The sequence below is a fragment of the Panthera uncia genome (genome assembly GCF_023721935.1).
Source record: "Panthera uncia isolate 11264 chromosome A3 unlocalized genomic scaffold, Puncia_PCG_1.0 HiC_scaffold_11, whole genome shotgun sequence".
Classification (NCBI taxonomy): Eukaryota; Metazoa; Chordata; class Mammalia; order Carnivora; family Felidae; genus Panthera; species Panthera uncia.
This window is the reverse complement of record NW_026057578.1, coordinates 5,696,907-5,716,523: the sequence shown is the minus strand read 5'-3', so window position 1 is coordinate 5,716,523 and position 19,617 is coordinate 5,696,907. Positions and strand designations below refer to the sequence as shown.

General features: G+C 53.4%; 1 protein-coding gene across 1 annotated transcript in view; it reads right to left on the bottom strand.

Annotated features, from left to right (window-relative positions):
* The window catches only part of BMP7 (bone morphogenetic protein 7), a 91,039-nt gene that overhangs the window by 59,605 nt on the left and 11,817 nt on the right, over positions 1 to 19,617 (bottom strand). The window lies entirely within an intron of this gene.

Genomic DNA, 19,617 nt, shown 5'->3' with positions numbered 1-19,617 from the left:
TATATTTGAGAGAAAGAGTGCACGTGAGTATGCGAGCAGCGGGAGGGAGGAGGGGCACAGAGAGACAGAGACAGAATCGGAAGCAGGCTCCAGGCTCCGAGCCGTCAGCACAGAGCCCGACGCGGGGCTCGAACTCACGAACTGTGAGATCGTGACCTGAGCCGAAGTCAGATCCTTAAGCGACTGAGCCACCCAGGTGCCCCACCCCAGATGTTTCTAACGGCCACCAGGGTTTACAACCACAGCCTTAGAGTGAAAGCAGAAAAAAGAAGTGAACGGCAAGGTCAGGGGACGTGGCTTTTGAAAATGGCTTCTGGATAAAGTAAGGCAAAGGCCTCAGTGCTCCTGCTTCATTCTGGCGGCGATCCTAGCCTCAGGTATGATACCCGCTGCATCGATAATAAACGCCCCAATGATATAAGCCCCAAATGGGTGTTTCTGGGAGTGGACCTGTGATTCCCAAGGTGCACGCATCCTCTGGTCCAAAATGGAACAGGGGAGGGGTGGGGAGAGACCAGACAGGCAGGGAAAATAGTGGAACCAGCTTGGCCAGAAGAGAGGAGAAACATGCCAGCTTCGTCTAGAGCTTTGGCTTAATGAACTCTAGAAGCTCTCAGGCTGGGTCAGGGCTACCCCGGCTGCGAGCAGGACGTGAACGCCTTTGAGGAAGAAGGTCCCCAACAGTGGCAGCCCAAAGGCCCTTCCTACAGATCTCCATTAAAAAAAAAAAAATCTGTTTTAAACCTTAATAGTAGTTCTGAAAGATACTGCGATGGGGGCAGGGGTGTTGAGGAATTATCCACTCATCAGGGGCAGCCCTCAAGGCCAGGGGACTCTGGCTGGGCACAGGAGTGACCTCTCCAAAAACCACTGGATCTGTAGAACATTTCCTTTCTGACCCGGTCTACGGGCAAGGCTGAGCTGGGTGGCAAACAATGGTGATGGGCACGCGTCACCAGTCCCCCAACTCTGATATGCGGAAGTGTGGAGGGAGGGGTCTTTGTGGTAGCTTCTAGGAAGTACAGCCCACTGGGGACCACGGGAGCTTCGGGAGGGGGCACAGCAAAGACCCTCGACTCTGTCACTGGGGAAATGCCCGGGGCCGGTCCTCTGTCATCCTTCTAGCTCATTCAACCTTCAGGTCATCCAAGGAGGTGGGCACAATGCTACATTGGCAGGGAAGGCACCTGAGACCCAAGAGGTGTGGGGTGGCCTGCCCGGGGCCAAAGAGCCGGGACTCGAACCCAGGCCCCACCAAATCCCAGCCACGCATCTCAGTGGCTGAGCCAACAGCCCCGCAAGACCAATTCCTGTGCCTGTTGTCAGAACATTCTCATTGCGTGACAGCACGCGTCCGGAACGCGCTCGAACCGTGTGTGCGGTTCTGCACACGGTCAAGGTGAACCTCCCCACGGAGCTCCTCCCAGATCGACAGAGCATCACCCCCCAGCACCCCTCTGCTCTCCCCAACTTCTCAAGCCACAGGCTGGTTTTCCTTGTTTTTGAATATTATAAACAGGGATTCACACGGTACGTATTCTTTTGTACTTGACTTGTTTTTTTGTTTTTTTTTTTTTGATTTATTTTTGAGAAACAGAGAGAGAGCACAAGCAGGGGACGGGCAGAGAGAAAGGCAGACACAGAACCGGAAGCAGGCTCCGGGCTCCGAGCTATCAGCACAGAGCCCAACGCAGGGCTCGAACTCACGAACCGTGAGATCATGACGTGAGCCGAAGTCGGACGCTCAACCGACTGAGCCACCCAGGCGCCCCTGAAATGTCCCCTTACACAGTCCTGTTTAAGTCCCATGGGGCTGTGGAATATGAGAGGGGCATTCCACGGCCCCCCTCCCTCCCCCCATGCCGACAGACTGCACAGATCAAGTCTCCATTTCCAACCATCGGCCTCTGTCCTCCCCGAGAGAACGTGGGTGCAGAACCCCCAGCTTGCAGCAAAGACGCCTGAAGAACCCAGAAGCACAAAAAAAAAAAAAAAAAAAAAAAAAAAAAAGCAGTGTTCACGAAGCACCAGCTCTGGGCACTTTCCAGCATCATCTGATCGACTCTGGTGAGGCAGGATGGATCCCCATTTTACAGATGAGGAACCGGAGGCTCGGGGACTTGCCCAAGATTACAAGTGAAGTGAGTGGCTGGCCTCCGGAAGCCCACGGTCTTGAGCTTTACACTTTCTGGAACCAGGTGAGCTCAGCTCAAATCTCAGCTGTGTCTATCAGCTGTGTGGTCTTGACCGCGTTCCCTAACCTCTGCATGCCTCCCCTTGCCCCGGGGACAATAATGAGAACGGCCCTTTCTCGCTGAGCTGTCCAGAGTCAGCACCTAACAGCAATGCTGGGCAAACACAACCAATTCCCGTCCTGGGCCTCTCAAACGATGAGCCGAGAGAACGACGGTCGGTGCAGAAGGAGGAGCCTTATGCGCGTGTGGGTACCTGACAACTGTATTTGAAAAAGAGTGCGGATAGACCGAACACTAAAGTCATGTGCGAATAAGCACGACATGAACACAGGTGCCATCACTAAAGCCACCCCCAAACAAGGAGAGAAAAGACTGATGCATAATCACAAAGCTCAATCTGTGGCAGCAGGTGCACACATAACCTTTTAAACGCCTAAGATAAAAATGCATCTTACCTGTGAAGACAGTGAAGCGATCAGGGTTATACAGTTTCTTTTGTTAAAACGATACAGGCACCGAGCGTCCAGCTACATTTCTTGCAAACATTCGCAGGCCCTTTGGGGCGGCTTTCTGAGCAAATTGCCCTCGCTAATTATTTCAGGGCAATGAGCAGCATAAACCACACGGACCTCCTGTGCTTCCTAAGACCACGGCATCGTGGGTTTTAAAAATAACTTTGTGATGTATCAAAGAAAGAACAGTCATTCCTCCCCCCCCCCCCGCCCAAAAAAAAAAGAGCAGTTAATAATTCAAAGTCCAAACCAAACTCCCAATCTCGTATTTCCAAGGCTTCCATTTTACACAGCAGTCGCCCCACAGCACAGAATCTACACCATTTCGATCTCAGGGGTCAAGATGGTTCAGCTCTCGCCGCGAAAGCAGAGAAATGCATGTACTTTGAGGGAGTAAATACGTCTTCACATTTCCTTGTCACGTCACCATTCCTGATTACCCAAGACCTGGGTTTTGAAATAACTGCCTAGAGTTGTTATCTCCCTTTGTCCATACAGAAAAGCTTTCCAAAGGGAACCCAGAGCCTAGGAATCTAGCTTTTTCTGCACTGACCTCTGCACTCCAGCACCCCACCGGCTAAGAGAGCTCCCGGGCATTAACCAAGACTTTCATCTTTCAAAGATGAAAAGGGCCCAGATCTCCGAGACCAAGAGAGAAGTCCAAAGAAGACGGATTCCGGGAAACACCATTCCCCAAAGCCGATTTTCGTGTCCTTTTACAAAAGGCTGGAATTAATAACCCCCACGCTGGTCCTGGGAGGGGTAATTCTGGGTGGGAGAATGTCAGTGTTTATGGACATTTATCTGTTTAGCAGAGGCAGGTGGGAACAGGAAGCCACCCACCCGGGCGTCCCTTCTCACCACCCGCTGACACGTCAGGGAACACCTCTGCCCCATGCAGGTGACCACGGTCATGACACCCGACACGCAGACTCTCGCAGCCGGCTGGGTGCTTACCCTTCCGCGTCTGCGTCCTTCACTCAGCCTCCCCCCGTGTGGCTGTGTGTAGTCATGGGTCATTCGTCTGCACTGCTGTATAGAACCCCGTTGTGGGTACAGGCCCCCGTCTCCTCTTTGAGGGTAGTTTCCAGTCTGGGGCTGTTACACACCCTGCTTTGAGGAACATCCTGGTGCGTGCCTTTTGGCGAACACGTTTCTGTTGGATAAACACTCTGACGCGGGACAGCAGGTCAGCGGGCAGGTAATCGCTGGTCTTCGGTAGATGCACCTGACTGTTCCCATGTCAAGAATGTGGGGGTAACGGCAACGGGGCCAAATGAGACACAGCCCCCAGAGGAACAGTTCGTTTTAGCTTCTGTTTGTAGACCCCAGTGCATTTGTTTACGTTTGAGGGACTTCTTCACACGGAAGACGGTGAATCCAGTCTTGAGGAAGGATGGGGACAACCAGCCCCAGAGGACAGGGAAGGGCACCGCGGGCAGAGGAGACAGACTGGTCCAAAGATCTCCAGTTCTGAGCCTCTTTAATAAAGATGACGCTCCGGGAGGCAAGAGAACCAATCAAGAGTCCACAATATAACCAGAAGCCAGAACTGACTTCTCAAGGACGCCTGACTGCTCGAGATCCCACGCGTCAGAAACCTCCCCCATCCTGACTTGACTCTAAAACTTCCAACCCAGGCTCCTTTCCTTCCTACAGAGATATACTTCACCCGGAAGGTTCTGTCACACGTCCAGAACTCCCTGGAGCTGACTGTTACCAAGGCAGCTGTCGGAAGGCAACCGGTGGCCCGGAAGCCTTGGGCATGTCAACTTCCAAGATGGCTCTACATTCATTCGAAGATTTACCCGGCGAGATGACGGAGTCTGGAAAGCTGCCCGAGGCACGCCAGAAATCGGGAGCTCTGGAAAGTGGAACAGGCGTACCCAACTACTCCCAGAGGAAAAGGTTCTCTTAGTAACACGACGGTTGGCACTCGGCTGTGCAACCGTTCCAGAAGAAGACAGGGCGCTGTCCGCACGCACAGTGAAGGAACAGCACGCAAAAGCATAAAATGATACCTGCTTCCAGGAAAATAGCTCAGCGTCTCCTCGCACCCCAATGTACTCGCTCAACAAATGCTCCTTGACCGCCCCAGCGGGGTGTGGGAGAGCGCTCCATTGTCCTGAGATTCGAGAAACACCGATAAAAGCCCAGTTAGGTCGAAGCTCTGTCCCCTGCCTAATCCCTGAGCTAGGTAATGCCTATCGCTTTTTAAATTTTATGTTTAATATTTAGTACTAAAAACAGTAATACGTTATTAATATTATCATATTCATTTATAGATTGTATTATTTCATTGCAATTCAATGTAATTTAATATTAATCACTTAATATTTTAAAACATACATAAGATTCACCATCTTTTAAAAAAGTTTTTTTTAATGTTTATTTCGTTTTGAGGCAGAGAGAAACACAGCATGAACGGGGGAGGGGCAGAGAGAGACGGAGACACAGAATCCGAAGCAGATTCCAGGCTCCGAGCTGTCAGCCCAGAGCCCGACGCGGGGCTGGGACTCCCGGACCGCGAGATGGTGACCTGAGCAGAAACCAAGAGTCGGACGCTTAACCGACTGAGCCACCCAGGAGCCTCGGTAACTATATTTTTCACTTTTCGAGGGACTGTCGTGCCGTTTCCCACGGAGCCTGCATCGCCTTACCGTCCCACCAACCGTACTCGAGGGCTCTGGTCTCTGCTTGTCCTCACCAGGAAGGGTCGACTTGCTGTCTTCTGGCGTTCCGTTTTGACAGCAGCCAGGCGGATGGCAGTGCGGTGGACGGCCACGATTACACAGGCCCTCCCGCGGGCCTGGATGCCGCGTCACAGGGGTCACACACAGGATCTCACGGGACCCTTATCGAAGCCCTACTCAGAGGCAGGCACGTGAATCAGGTCCATTCTACAGATGAAGACGATAAGGCTCAGAGAGGTCAAGTCGCTTCCCCAGAGCCACACAGCCGGTCCGAACACCCACATGGTGCCCGCATCACCGGCCGAGGGACCCCCTCCCTGACGCTGGACACGGCCACCGCCCGCACAGCTGCGGAGATCATCAGGTAAGGACACAGCTCGGAAGCACAGCAAGTTCGCCACATCCGCCTCCTTACACGCTAAGCTTGGCGACTGAAGACCGCATCCCACTCGGGTCCCTCTCCAGTTTGCAAGTTCGGCTCCTGCCCAAGGCCAGAGCCGCCCCCGAGAGAGGCCGACAGCTCCAAGACTGGCCCGTCTCCCCATCGTCCCTCCCTAGCCCCCCGCCTGGCGGAGGGCACACAAGCAGCATTGTCTCCCCGCCCCCAAAACCGCTGCTTCAACTCTCGAACTTTCCACCAAATACTTGGGCTGCCGAGGAGACCACCTGGGGTCCCAGCGCCGGGCGCTCCGAGAGGGTCTTTGGAGACACTGCCTCCTTGTTAGATGCCCAGAGACCCAGGCGCGGAGGCGAGGCCGCTGGCAGGCCAGGCGTTTGTCATCGTGCGCGCGGCACAGATGTGGGGTGGGGGTGGGGCAGGGGAATTACTGTACCGCAAGATTAAACACTTCAGTGCCAACATGTGCTCAGTGTTGCTCGAACAATGTTATCATTGTGAATTGAATGGACCAAAGGGTTTAGGGGATGGGGTGGGGAGAGGGAGAAAAGATGGGTTTAATTATCTCTAGGGCTGAAGCCAGTTATTTGCCTAAAAAGACCCAGACGCTGTGGAACTGGAAAGAAAAATGGGCTGTAAGCACATGTCGAGCCTCCTGCCGTAAGCCCAGGCGGCCAGCCCTCATTCGTGGGCGCCCCAGCTCCGCGGAGGGAGGAAGCCAGCCCCCGGGGGTCTCCGGGTCCCCAAATCCCGTTCCTGGTCAATTGCGAGCGGAGGCAAAGAACGGAAACCGGTCGCTGTTTTCGGCTCGACTGGTGATTCTCAACCGCGGGGATTCTGTCCTCCCCTCAACCCCACCAAGGGATATTGGGCAATGCTTGGATTCGGTTTTGTTTTGCCACAACTGACGGGGTATTTGCCACTGGCAGCTAGTGGGTGGAGGCCAGGGACATTGCTAAACATCCTGCAACGCACAGCACAGCCCCCCACCCCTTCAGGGAATGGTCCGGCCCCAACTGTCAATCACGCCGAGTTGAGGCTCCCTGAGCAAACAGGCAAACGACTCCTAAGAGAGTCAGGAATCCCGGGTTTTGGCCCCATCCGGGCTCTCGGCTAGGTGAGCGGGACCCCAGGCACCCTGGACCTCGGCTTTTCCCTGCAGAACGAGGGGACAGATTTCATCGGTCTCGCCCCCTCCCTGCACTCCCATCAGGGCTGTACCGTGGAAAGCTGCCAATGTTCTACCAGTTTTGACCTATAAGGGTTCAACCTCACGCCTCTACGCTTGACCTCTGTGTCTGTGCTTCCGATATGACTGCCACTAACCCACAGGTGTCTGCGGGGCACCTTGACACGTGGCTGGTGCTGCTGGGACCCGAAGGCTTCCATTTATTCTAGCGTGATTCGTCTGACTCTAAACGGCCACGTGAAGCCAGCGGCTCCCGTATCGGGCAGCACAGACGCAGAGCGTTTCCATCCGGGAAGAAGGTTCTATTGGGCAGCCATGCTTCGCCGTTATCGGTGTGCTGGCTTCTTAAAGCACCAAGACGATGTGTAAAGCTCACTGCAAACCAGGGTCTGAACACATGTTCTCGGAGATGCGAGAGGAGGTTTTTTTCCCCCCAGCTCAAAGACACCCCCATTGTGAAAAATGCCACGGAGACGGGGAGAGGTTAATCCTTGAGTTGTGTGCGAGGCCTGGGACGGAGGCTGGTGGCTCCGCGGCTCTGGGTTCTGTCTTTGCTCTAGGTCACCCTGGCGCCCCAGCCCCTTCCCTCGTGCGGAGTTGGGCTCGTCTCGATGGTCGCAGCCCCACGGGGCGTAACATCCCTTAACCTCCCCTCCCCCACCTGCCCCTTTCTTTCCCGCCTAGAACTGAACTGCTCTGATTAGTTTGATGGGCCTGCTGACCTGTTTATTAACGGTCTCCTCTTCTAGGTTTTAACTCCAAGAGTATACACACTGAGCAACAGGACGTTAACAGGTTTCAACCGTGGAGCTGTACAATGGGAGAGCTCTAGAAATACTGAATTCTGGGTGCCTGGGCGGTTCAGTCGGTTAAGCGTCCGACTCGTGATTTTGGCTCAGGTCATGATCTCACAGCTCATGGGATCGAGCCCCATGTCAGGCTCTGTGCTGACAGTGTGGAGCCTGCTTGGGATTCTCCCTCTTCCTCTCTCTCTTCTCCTCCCCCACTTACGCTCTCTTTCTTTCTCTCTGTCAAAAACCAATCAATCAATCCATCAATCAACCCTTCATCGGGTTGCTGTTGGCTCAAAATAGACCAGGGACTGGCCAACTCCAGTGCGCTCCAGAATTACCAGGGAGCTCATTAACACAGAGATCACTGGCATTTGTAATTCAGGGGGTCTGGGGTGGAGCCTAAGAACCAGCATTCCTAACACATTCTCAGGAGGTACTGGCGGTCTGGGGGCCCCGCTCTGAGAACCGCTAGGACAGAGGCTGTGTGTAGAATGCCACCACCCAGAGAGGTCCTGAACGATGTTAGCTGTCACTATTTGCTTGTTCTCCACTGTCCCATCTGCTCTGTCGCTTGCCTGACTCTTGGCAGGTTCTCCAGTATCTCAGTGAAGAGTCTTCAGAAACCTCCCCAACCGGCACCCTCGCCTCACTCAGCTCAAGAGCAATACATAACTGGGTCGGGGGGCGGGGGGCGGGGACACGGGTTCGAACACAGGCTCTGCCAACCACCGGCAGGGACTCAGGACAAGTTAACCCATCTCTGGGAGGATCAGCTTGCCCCTCTGTAAAATGGAGACATTAAGGGGCCTCCAGTTACGGGGCCTTTTGAGAATTCAAGGTCACAGAGGCAGGGGGTGGAGGGGGACACATGTGCCCTAACCACAGCAGCCCCCCCCCCCCACCACCACCCAGGGCGGCCACTACTGGGGAGAGGAGCTGCTTTGGGACAGGAGGGAGCCTCTCCAGACCTTGCCCCAAAGCAGCCAAAGACTCCAGGGTCAGCTGGGCACATACAGCTGGCTTAAGGTATTTTAGAAGCAAAGCAAATCAAATGAGAATTTATAATCCTTCCTGAGGTCTGGGCTCCATCAACCCAAACTCATTAGGCCCCCGCCGTGCAGGTGCAGCTAAGGAAGAGACTGTTGTGCGTTTCCTTCACGCTGGGCTCCCATCTCCCTTTCAAAATAAAAGCTTCTCTAAAGCCCAGTACTTGGACCGAACCACAGAGCCATCCACGGTGACCGCTGCACACAGGATAGTGTACGTGAGGTGTGCAAAGGCTGGACCACACGGGGGGGGGAGGGAGGGTTGCTGGAACCGGCGATCTTCAGGAGCCACATCCGTCTGACGTTCACATTTTCCAGTTTTTTTTTTTCTCCCAAGTTTATTTACTTATTTACTTTTAAGTAATCTCTACACCCAACGAGGGGCTGGAACTCACGAGCCCGAGATCAAGAGTCACGTGCTCCACCGAGCCAGCCAAGTGCCTCGCTATTCACACTGTCAACAGGCCGAACTTGGATCCCCAAACTGAACTACGCCAAAACGCCCTCGAGCTCACACCGTTGTCCTTTGCACCTATTTCTGGTCAGGGAAGGAGAATCCACGATCAAGCCAAAGGATGGTTTTGAAATCTGTTGCACATCATCCGTAGAGGTGCAAACGACTTCCAGAGGGAGGCTCCCCAGCTTACATGAGCCGGTTCTACCTGGGGACATCTTACAAATCACTGGAAAGGATCAGTAGCGATCGAAGAGAATTCCTGTACAATTGAATTTACGTAAAGTTTTAAAACCGGGGCGACGAATCCATGCCATGGGAAGACAGGACAGGGGTCACCCCCGGGGAGGGGCGCGAGGGGGTTCTGGGAGCTGATCGTGTTCTGCTTCTTGATTCGTGCACGGTGCTGTACACGGTTACACTTCTGTAAACAGTGTGCGTGGTAAAGGTTGGCTGGCTTTATCCATCTTCAATATAACACGAGTATTTATTACCGTATCTCCTCTATTGTAAGAGGTGTGATCAACTTAATGACGGCTCTTGGGGGAAAAGATACCAACACGCTGATCGATTTTATGACATTTTGGTTTCAGAAACGCCGATAATCAAAGAAATGGGGTATTGTGTCTAAAGGACTCGATTGTAAAACATTTCTGTGGCTTCCTCCTGCCCTCGCAGATGACCTGCCCATTAGCAAGGCTCTTTACTAACCTGCTCTAAACCCATCTTTCGAGCCCGAGGACCACTTCAGGATCAAGTTTAAGAGGGACGGCTCAAGAGCCGGACCTCCAAACTTAAATTCACTTCCTGGCTATGTATCCTGGGCCAGCTACTTACACTCTGTGCTCAGTTTTCTGGTCTATAAAATAGGAAGATAATAATAGCCCCCACCTGAAATCGTTGTTAGGAAAAGTCATCAAGTTAATTTAGGTAAAGAGGATAAAGGATGCTTGGCACATAGTAAGCCCCTGACCAATGGTACCTACTTAGATTATTAGAACGGCTAACACGGGGGCGCCTGGGCGGCTCAGTCGGTTAAGCGTCCGACTTCGGCTCAGGTCGCGATCTCGCGGTCCGTGAGTTCGAGCCCCGCGTCGGGCTCCGTGTGGACAGCTCGGAGCCTGGAGCCCGCTTCGGATTCTGTGTCTCCCTCTCTCTCTCTGCCCCTCCCCTGCTCATGCTCGGTCTCTCTCTCAAAAATGAATAAACTCAAAAAAACTTAAAACAAAAAATGGCTAACACAGATATAACTACATAGTAGACACACCCTCAATCCCCAACCCAGTCACAAGGGACCAGAACCTGACTCCCAGCAACCTTATTCATGTAGCACGATCTGCCATCTAGATCCAACTGATGCACGAGTACACATGTGATCCAAGCTGCCTCAGAGTCTCTCTGAGGTGCAGAGGTCTACCATACCATCAAGGACCCAAGTTTCTTCGGTCTTTTTGCTCTGCCACTGTCTGCATGTTGATTTTTAATCCTTAGGCCTTTTGCCTCATGGTCACAAGATGGCTGCCACGACTCCAAACATCATGTCTTCACAGAGCCACATCCATGGCAGAAAAAAAAAAAAGTAGTACAGAGAGTTCTGTTTGCTCAGCTGTCACTCATCTGGAAGCAAAATATTTTTCAGAACCACCTCCTACCCCATTCCTCCGCTAGCAAATTTCCTCTTGTGTCTCACTGGTTCGGACAGCATCCTGTGGCTATCCCAACCTGCTGGAGAAGCTGGGAAAGCAAGTATGTGGCTAGCCAGATAGTTATAATTACAAGTTGCTGTGGGTGGCCTTCTTTCTCCCAACCGACAGGGTAGCAGAGGAAACCAGTGAGGCAGAGGGGCAAGAGGGGAGCTGTTCAGCGACAGATGAGGGACCCAGAGAGAATAACCCTGGGATTCTCTAAGGACCTGCAAGCTGCTGGCGTGTCCTTCCCCAAGGCTTGGGATGCACGGACTTCCTTTTTTTTTTTCCCCCCCTTAAGCTAGTTTGAATAGGTTTATTTTGCCTGGACCAAAGAATTCTGTTATGTGTACCTTTGTTCACACCCAACACCCACTGCCCAAAAACGATCCCTGAAAATACCTGCCACCTCTTTTGCCTCTGATCATCAACTCCTACCGGCGAACCCAAGGATACACTCGGACCCTCGCGCATTACTCTCTCGCGGGCAAGCAGAAGCAACCTAGTACCCAAAGCCCACTTCCTGAAAGTTCTTTCCGGCTCTCAGCATACGCGCAAGGTTGAGCGGGCTCTCTCCAAGCAGCTTTCCACCTCTGGCTAGCAAACCGTGCGACACGGATTCTTACGATGCCTCGAGTATCTGGATCGATTCATCCTCTGTCCAGAGGGAAACAGGAGCCACCTGTCCCACAAGCAGAGCTCAGATCAAGCCCCGGGCCCAGCCTCTGCTTCCTCCCAGGGGACAATGATTCCTGACCTTCTCGGGACTTTTCAAACACTTTGCTCCCCTGTCTAAGGAGATCAGGAGGGTTGAGCTGATAAGATAAAGTTTGTTTTCAGCAAACAAGTGGCTGTTGGCTAGAGTCCTGAGGACTCACCTTGTGTCTACTTAGGGGGGTGAGCCTAAAGAGAAGCTCAAGTCTCTCCGTGGGCCACAGAGGGTCTGAATTCGTGTCAACATGCTACCGGCCTTCTCATACATTCACGGCGGCACACTATTGTCTGGAGACCAGAAACTAGCTTCGGGGCTGTGTCAGAGAGAGAAACAAAAATCACCCCCTTCCCACTGCGTTGGCTAGAGGCCACTTTCATACCTTCCCATCCTCCCTGGCAGCAACAGCTGGCCTTATGAACCAGGTTGGCTCCTGGGACTTAAGGAGAAATCTTCTAGAGAATTCTAGAAAATGAAGAGCGAGGCCAAGCAAGGGGAGCTCTTTGAATGCATCCCCTTTCTCTTGCCTTGAACGTGAGATTGTGCTAGGATGTGATGTCTGGGGCTGTAGCAGCCATCTTGCAACCACGAGGCAACGGGCACGAGGAATTTGAAGGTGGTGAAGATAAGGCGTAAGTTTCACGAATACCTGGATGAGACCACTGAGCTACCACCCCCAAACTCGGAATCACCTCCTTGAGGTCTTGCTGGTATGGGAGATAATGACATGTCTTTAGCGCCAAAGCCGCTGTTAGGCAGGTGTTCTGTGACTCAGAACACGTCCTAGATGAGACATCGTTCCTCTCCACAGAAGCAGAGAGCAGGCTTTGGGAGGTATATATATGCCTTGCACCATCTGCTGTCCTGGAGGGTGTTGCTAGTGATTAAAGAGAAGCGTTTGGGTCCACTATGGGCGCTGAGCGCGTCTGTCTCCAACGTGGCAGCTTCCTAAGGGATCTCAAGGGTAATTTTCACTCTGCCCAGCTTCTATCCAACCCGCTGCCTTCCGCCTGGCCCCCACGGAAGGGGTGACTTTTTTTCACACTTTTTTGCAAGGGTCCAGGCCTCTTGTCAAGATCTGTAATAGGAGGGGAGTAAAAAAGCAGAAGTATCATTTGTTTGAATGTTTATTTATTTTCGAAAGAGAGAGAGAGAGAGAGAGAGAGAGAGAGAGAAAGACAGAACGTGAGCGGGGGAGGGGCAGAGAGAGAAGAGGAGACACAGAATCCGAAGCAGGTTCCAGGCTCCCAGCTGTCAGCACAGGGTCCGACGCGGGGCTCGAACTCACGAACCGCGAGATCGTGACCTGAGCCGAAGTCGGACGCTTAACCACCCAGGCGCCCCCAGAAGTATAATTTTTAAAATGTGAAGCCACTTATGGAAATGCGGTCTTGGATAGGAGGGGCCCAGGCGGGGGGGGGGGGGGGGGGGAGGGACTCACAGGCGCCCCCCAGTGAGCTGTACCGGGCAGACGGGTCCACACGTCAGGGGCTGGTTCATCACCATGTTCCCAGAAGGGCCTAGAAGACACTCTGCAGCAGTCAAGGGCTCCCAGGGCAGCTCCAGGAGGAGCCCCTCGTTTCCTGAGGGTTCCCCATTACCATCTCACTCGGTCTCTGTGGCCCCGAGCCCCCAGCCGCCCCACCTGACGGGGAAAGTGCTGTGGACTGAATCGTGCCCCCCGAACCCACGTGTTGAAGCCCGACCCCCAAACGATGCTATCAGGAGACAGGTCTTGGGGAGGGATTGGGTTTAGAGAAGGCCGTGAGGGTGGGCCCCAGGCAGGAGTCAGCGTCCCCATACGAGGGGGAGGTGACCGGGGCTCCGGCCCTCGCCTTGAGAGGACACGTGTAGCCAGAGAGAAAAACAGACCCAGCCACACTGGCAGGCTCATTTCAGCCCTGCGGCCTCCAGACCTGTGACAACAAACGTCTGCGGTCTAAGCCGCCCGGTCTGTGGCCCTTTGTGATGGCCCAGACTGACTAAGGTGGAAACCGAGGCCCCGAGCGCCCGGGTGCCTTCAGTAACCTGCCTGAGGTCACACACCAGCGACCTGGGACTCAAAGCCACACGGACCTGCTGTCCCCAAAGCCAGACAAGTGAGTGGCCAAGCCTGACCCCCACTTGGCCTCACATGTGATAATGAATGTGGGAAAGCATGCTAACAGCTGGGGGGGGGGGGGGTCACTTAAGGTGGAGAAGTATCAGGGATTCGTATCAAACCACGAGGGGACACAGGGGCGCCCGGGGGCTCAGTCGGTTCAGCGTCCGACTTCAGCTCGGGTCACGATCTCGCAATTCGTGGGGTCGAGCCCCGCGTCGGGCCCTGTGCTGACGGCTCGGAGCCTGGAGCCTACTTCGGATTCTGTGTCTCCCTCTCTCTGTCCCTCCCCTGCTCATACTGTCTCTGTCTCTCAAAAAATGAATAAATGTTAAAAAAAAATTTTTTTTAATAAAAACATGAGGGGACACAAGAAATGCCACCCCACGAAGTGTGACATCAGTGGCATTCAGGAAAAAAAAACCAAAGCCAAAAAAAAAAAAAAAAAAGGCACAATTTTACTGTGAGTTTTAAGTTAATTAATTAATTTTATCTCTTACGAGTAGACCAGCCCACAGCCAAGTGTGTAAATCCAAAGGGCTGTCTGTGCCTTGAGCTGGACGGCACATGCAGACTGGGCCTGGGGGTTCCGTGTTTCCCTAAAACTCTGCACCGATCAGTAGGGATCGGAGTCAGCAAGGGGTGACTTTCTGGGATAACAGGATCTGCGATAAGAAAGCCAGCTTCCCGGTCTGTCTCACGTCCGGCTAACTCAGACGGGCTCTCCGCTTCCCGGGGGGTCATCGCGGCTAAGGGGGGGACCACCGTCAGCCCCAAGCCTGCAGAGCTCAGCGTCCAGCCCACTGTGACCCTCGGCACAAGCCGACAGAGGGTCCCGCCGCCCTGGGGGCCCAGAGGCACCACGCTGGGGGCCAGCACAGGCAGCCCGCTCCGGGTGGCCCAAGCGTTGGCCCGGCAAGTGAGCCCGTCACTGCCGGCAGCTAACGTTCCTGGGCATCCAATGCCCCGCAGGCACCATGCCCAGCTCTCCTCTCTCCTCCGCCCAGGGGGTCCCGCCAGCTGCCCGAGAGGCAGGTGCCAGTATTCACGCAAACGAGGAAACGGGGACCGGAGTATAATCACCTGCCCCAGGTCACAAAGCTAACGAGTGGCAGAACTGGGATTTAGACTCCTAAGGTCCAACCCCAGAACCAGTCTTAACTACCACCGGAGATGTTTTACGAGAATGTTTTTTTTGATGTTTATTTTTCAGAGAGAAAGACAGAGCTTGAGCAGGGGAGGGGAAGAGCGAGAGAGGGAGACACAGAATCCGAAGCAGGCTCCAGGCTCCGAGCTGCCAGCACAGAGCCCGACGCGGGGCTCGAACCCACAAACTGTGAGATCATAACCTGAGCTCAAGTCAGATGCTTAACGGATTGAGCCACCCTGGCGCCCGTAGAAGTTTTTACAAGCAGAACACGGGGAGGAGGCTACTAGGATCACGCGAATTCAGGAAGCAGCATGCGCTGGGCCGCGGCATCTCTTACGGAGGCACGACGCATGGCTGGCGTGACGGATGCCGAGAAGCCGTCGGCGGAGAAATCCGTTTAAATCAGAGGGGCCCCTCTGAACAGCCGGGAGGAGACGGGGTGCGTTGGGTCATTGGTCGTCTGCAGAGGGACAAAGGGGGACACGTAAAACTCAGGCTTCATTTTTAGCTCTTCCCAGGTAGAGGGTGTGGGCAGCCGGAAGCAGGGGTCAGCGACCTTCTCCAGCAGGCCAGAGAGTCAGCACCGTAAGGCTTCGGAGAACATCGACTCCGTTGCAATGACTCCACTCCCGCTGCGGTGGAAAAGCAGAGGCGGACAACACGTAAGCGAACGAGCATGTTCGAAGCAAACCGTACAGACACCGGAACCTGGATTTCCTCTAATCTCCAGATGTCACGAAGCCTTCTTCTTCTTTGGATTATGTGTCTTGCTTTTTAAAAAAATGTAAAAACCGGGGCGCCCGGGGGGCTCCGTCAGTTGGGCGTCCGACTTCAGCTCAGGTCGTGATCTCACGGTTCACGAGTTCGAGCCCCGCGTCGGGCTCTGTGCTGACAGCTCGGAGCCTGGAGCTGCTTCGGATTCTGTGTCTCCCTCCCTCTCTGCCCCTCCCCTGCTCGAGCTCTGTCTCTCTCTCTCCCTCTCTCAAAAATAAACATTAAAATAAAATGTAAAAACCGGGGCACCTGGCTGGCTCAGCCAGAAAAGCATCCCACTCTTGATCTTGAGGTCGTGAGTTCGAGCCCCGTGTCGGGTGTAAACATTACTTTAAAAAAATGAACTCAAAAAAATGTAACGACCACTCTTGCTCACAGGCTACGCAAAAACAGACAGAGGTTCAGATGTGGGCCGTGGGCCGTGGCCGGAAGCCAGCAGGTCTCCCTGCTTCAATCAGCTTTTGGGCTACGGCGGATGTAGAAACACCACCTCTCTGCTACACCCCCTAAGTTACCTGCCGAGAGAGGAGGACAGTCACCTGGTAAGAGACGTTTTTACCCCAATGCCTCTGAGAGGGGCCACTTCTAAGTGTGCATCTAATAGCCTTTCAGCATCACGGAGCACAAGTCACTGTAATGCTCTGGTGGGGCAGCTGGTGGCTCGGTCGGTGAAGCGTCCGACTTCGGCTCAGGTCACGATCTCCCAGTTTGTGAGTTCGAGCCCCATATCGGGCTCACTGAGGTCAGCCTGTCCGCACGGGGCCCGCTTCCGATCCTCTGTCCCCCTCTCTCTGCCCCTCCCCGACTTGTGCTCTCCCCAAAATAAGTATGAAAACAAAACAAAACAAAACAAAACTACTTTGGTTCCTGGGAGATGATGCCACTCTGTAGAGATGTGACCTCCCTCTTTGTCCCCAGGGTGTTTCAGACCCAGGCAGCGCTGTGCTCCCATGAGAGGGCTCACATTTTGGTTGCAGTCCGTGTTCCTTTCGACTGGAAAATGATCCATCGGTCTAGAAATGCCGCTTCGCCCATTCACCGCCATGGGCCGACGGGTTCGAAGCAAAGGCTCTCAAATCAGTTTCTAACTTTGAGGAAAGGTACCCTACACCAGTGGTTCTCCACTGGGGGCAACTCCCCCCCCCCCACACACGGGGGACAATGGCAATGTCTGGACACAAAACGCCTCGGGGTGCAGTGCCACGGGTACCTGGCAGGGAGGAGCCAGGGCCTGCCCAACACCCTGTTAACACGCAGGGCACCTCTCACCACAGAGCGCCGTCTGGCTAAAAATCTAAGAGTGCCAAGACTGGGAAACCCTGCCCTACATCCACCCAAAGAAGGCACCGCCCAGTTCCCAGGGCGTCTGGGCCACGAGAGGTTTCTGGACCCCCTTTCCCATCCCCCCCCTCCCCCAAGTATATTAAGACAATGGGGAGCCCAGGGTTCGAGTAGGTATAAGGCAAGTAGCTTCGTTTATTGTTTCCTCCTAAAGGAAATGACCAACCGGTGCCTCTACCCTATAAACATTTACTAGCCCTGGAAGGTTCTGAGGCCCCACTGCCATTTTTAAGGGCTTCTCTCTCAACAAACGTTAGGTCAAGTCAATCAGAAAAGGGAACCTGAGAAAGGGGAAGGTGGTGGGGGCGGGGGGTGCGTTTTACAAAGTTCAGGACCAGGAGGAACGCTGAGAGACCTAACATGACCCCCCCCAACCCTGTCTCTCGCGCTCATAAACGAATGTCTGCTGCACATTGGGCATCTTATGAACGGGGGCAGAAAGAGTTTTAAAGGTCTCAGGGCACAGCTGCACAGGCTTTTCATTTGCCAGCTGAGTCCCTGTCGCGCTAGTGGGTCTGTGGATTGATTAGTTATTGGCCCTTGGGGCATGATACCCCGAACATTCTCTTAAGACTGGCTCTCTGGGAGGGTTTCCCCGAGTCCTTGGGGCCTGGAAAAAAAAATGTAATCAACAAAGATCGCAGAGCAAAGTGTAACAATATCCAGACACCCACAATAGAGAGTTACCAAGAGTTAATATCGTGGTTGCTTCCTTTGTTATAAAGTTTTTCTTTTAGAATAATTTTAGATTTCCAGGAAAGTCTCAAAACTGGTGCAGTTCCCGAACACCCTCACCCAGCTTCCCCTGGCGTGAACATCCCCCAGGACCATGGGACCCTTGTCGTAGCGAAGAAACGAGCACCAGTGCCCATCTCTTATTTACTATTAACGAAAACTCCAGACTGTTTTTCAAATCGCATCAGTTTCTACTGATGTCCGCGTTCTGTTCCAAGATCTAATGCGGGATACGCTGTACCTCCTAACGGTTTCTTATTAACAGAAAGAAAACTTGACAGGAACCGTTGGAGTTTACTTGAAATTTCTCCCCAATCGCATTCCTTCCCTGCCTCCCGAGAGGCAGCTGCTGGGAGTGCCCCTGGTGTGACCTCATACGTATGGACCCACGGACGACACATAGTATGACCTGGTGCCCCCTCCTGAGTGTGTGTGGTTCGACACAGTGTCCAATGGTTATACCTTTAAACATCTTCCCGCAACTTGCTTTTTTCCCTCCTGACATCATTCTGAATCTGTATTGCTACATAAGAAAGAAGTCCTTCCGTTCCCTTCTGGTTGATTACAAATTTATAAATAAACGGATTGCAAATTTATTTCTCCAATCTCCTGCTCGTGGACATTTAGGCATTTGGTGATTCTAGTCTTCTCTAGAGTGTCTTGAGGTATTGCTATTAAAATACCAATCTCTAGGGGCGCTTGGGTGGCTCAGCTGGTTGGGCATCTGACTCTTGGTTTCGGCTCAGGTCACGGTCTCATGGTTTGTGGGTTCAAGCCCTGCGTGGGGCTCTGTGCTGGCAGCGTGGAGCCTGCTTCGGATTCTCTCTTTCCCTCTTTCTCTGTCCCTCCCCCGCTCATGCTGTGTCTATCTCTCTCAAACAAATAACCTTAAAAAATTTTTTATTTTTAACTTTTTAATGTTTATTTTCGAGAGAGAGAGAGACAGAGACAGAGACAGAGCATGAGCGGGGGAGGGATAGAGCCAGAGGGAGACACAGAATTATTGAAAGCAGGCTCCAGGGGTGCCTGGGTGGCTCAGTCGGTTAAGCATCCGACTTCGGCTCAGGTCACGACCTCGCGGTGCGTGAGTTCGAGCCCCGCGTCGGGCTCTGTGCTGATGGCTCACAGCCTGGAGCCTGTTTCGGATTCTGTGTCTCCCCCTCTCTCTCTGACCCTCCCCCGTTCATGCTCTCTCTGTCTCAAAAATAAATAAACATTAAAAAAATTTTTTTTTTAAATAAAAATTAAAAAAAAAGCAGGCTCCAGGCTCCGAGCTGTCAGCACAGAGCCCGACACGGGGCTCGAACTCACAGACCGCAAGATCATGACCCGATCAGACACTTAACCAACTGAGCCACCCAGGCGCCCCTCCCCCACCCCCCGCCACCAAAAAAATTTTTAAATACCCATCTTTAGTTGCCTCTGGAAGTTCACCATCCAAGGGGAGTGGGGTGCATGTAGGAGCCCCGGTACACGGCACTCGGGACCCTCCACCCTGGCAGTTTGTTTGAGGTCCCAGAGAGGGAGGAGGGAGTTATCATAAGCAGGATAGATGATGACAGAAAAAGGTATGCACCAAACCACAAAGTTAAGGTCAAGGCTCAGCGTGTTTCGGTGGCCCAACACCACTCCCCTTGCGTGTCCCCCAGCCCCGTTCACATACCTCCATGGGGCGAGGAGAAAAGAGTACGCTGCTTTACGTTCAACCCCACAGCTTTCTAGCGATGCAAGTTGGGGCCCCTTTACCTTCCTGCTCCCTAATAAAAGGGGAACGACTCGTTTTGCAGAATGTTGAGAGAATTAAATGAGAAGCCCGATAAAGAGGGGTGTAAGAGCCCC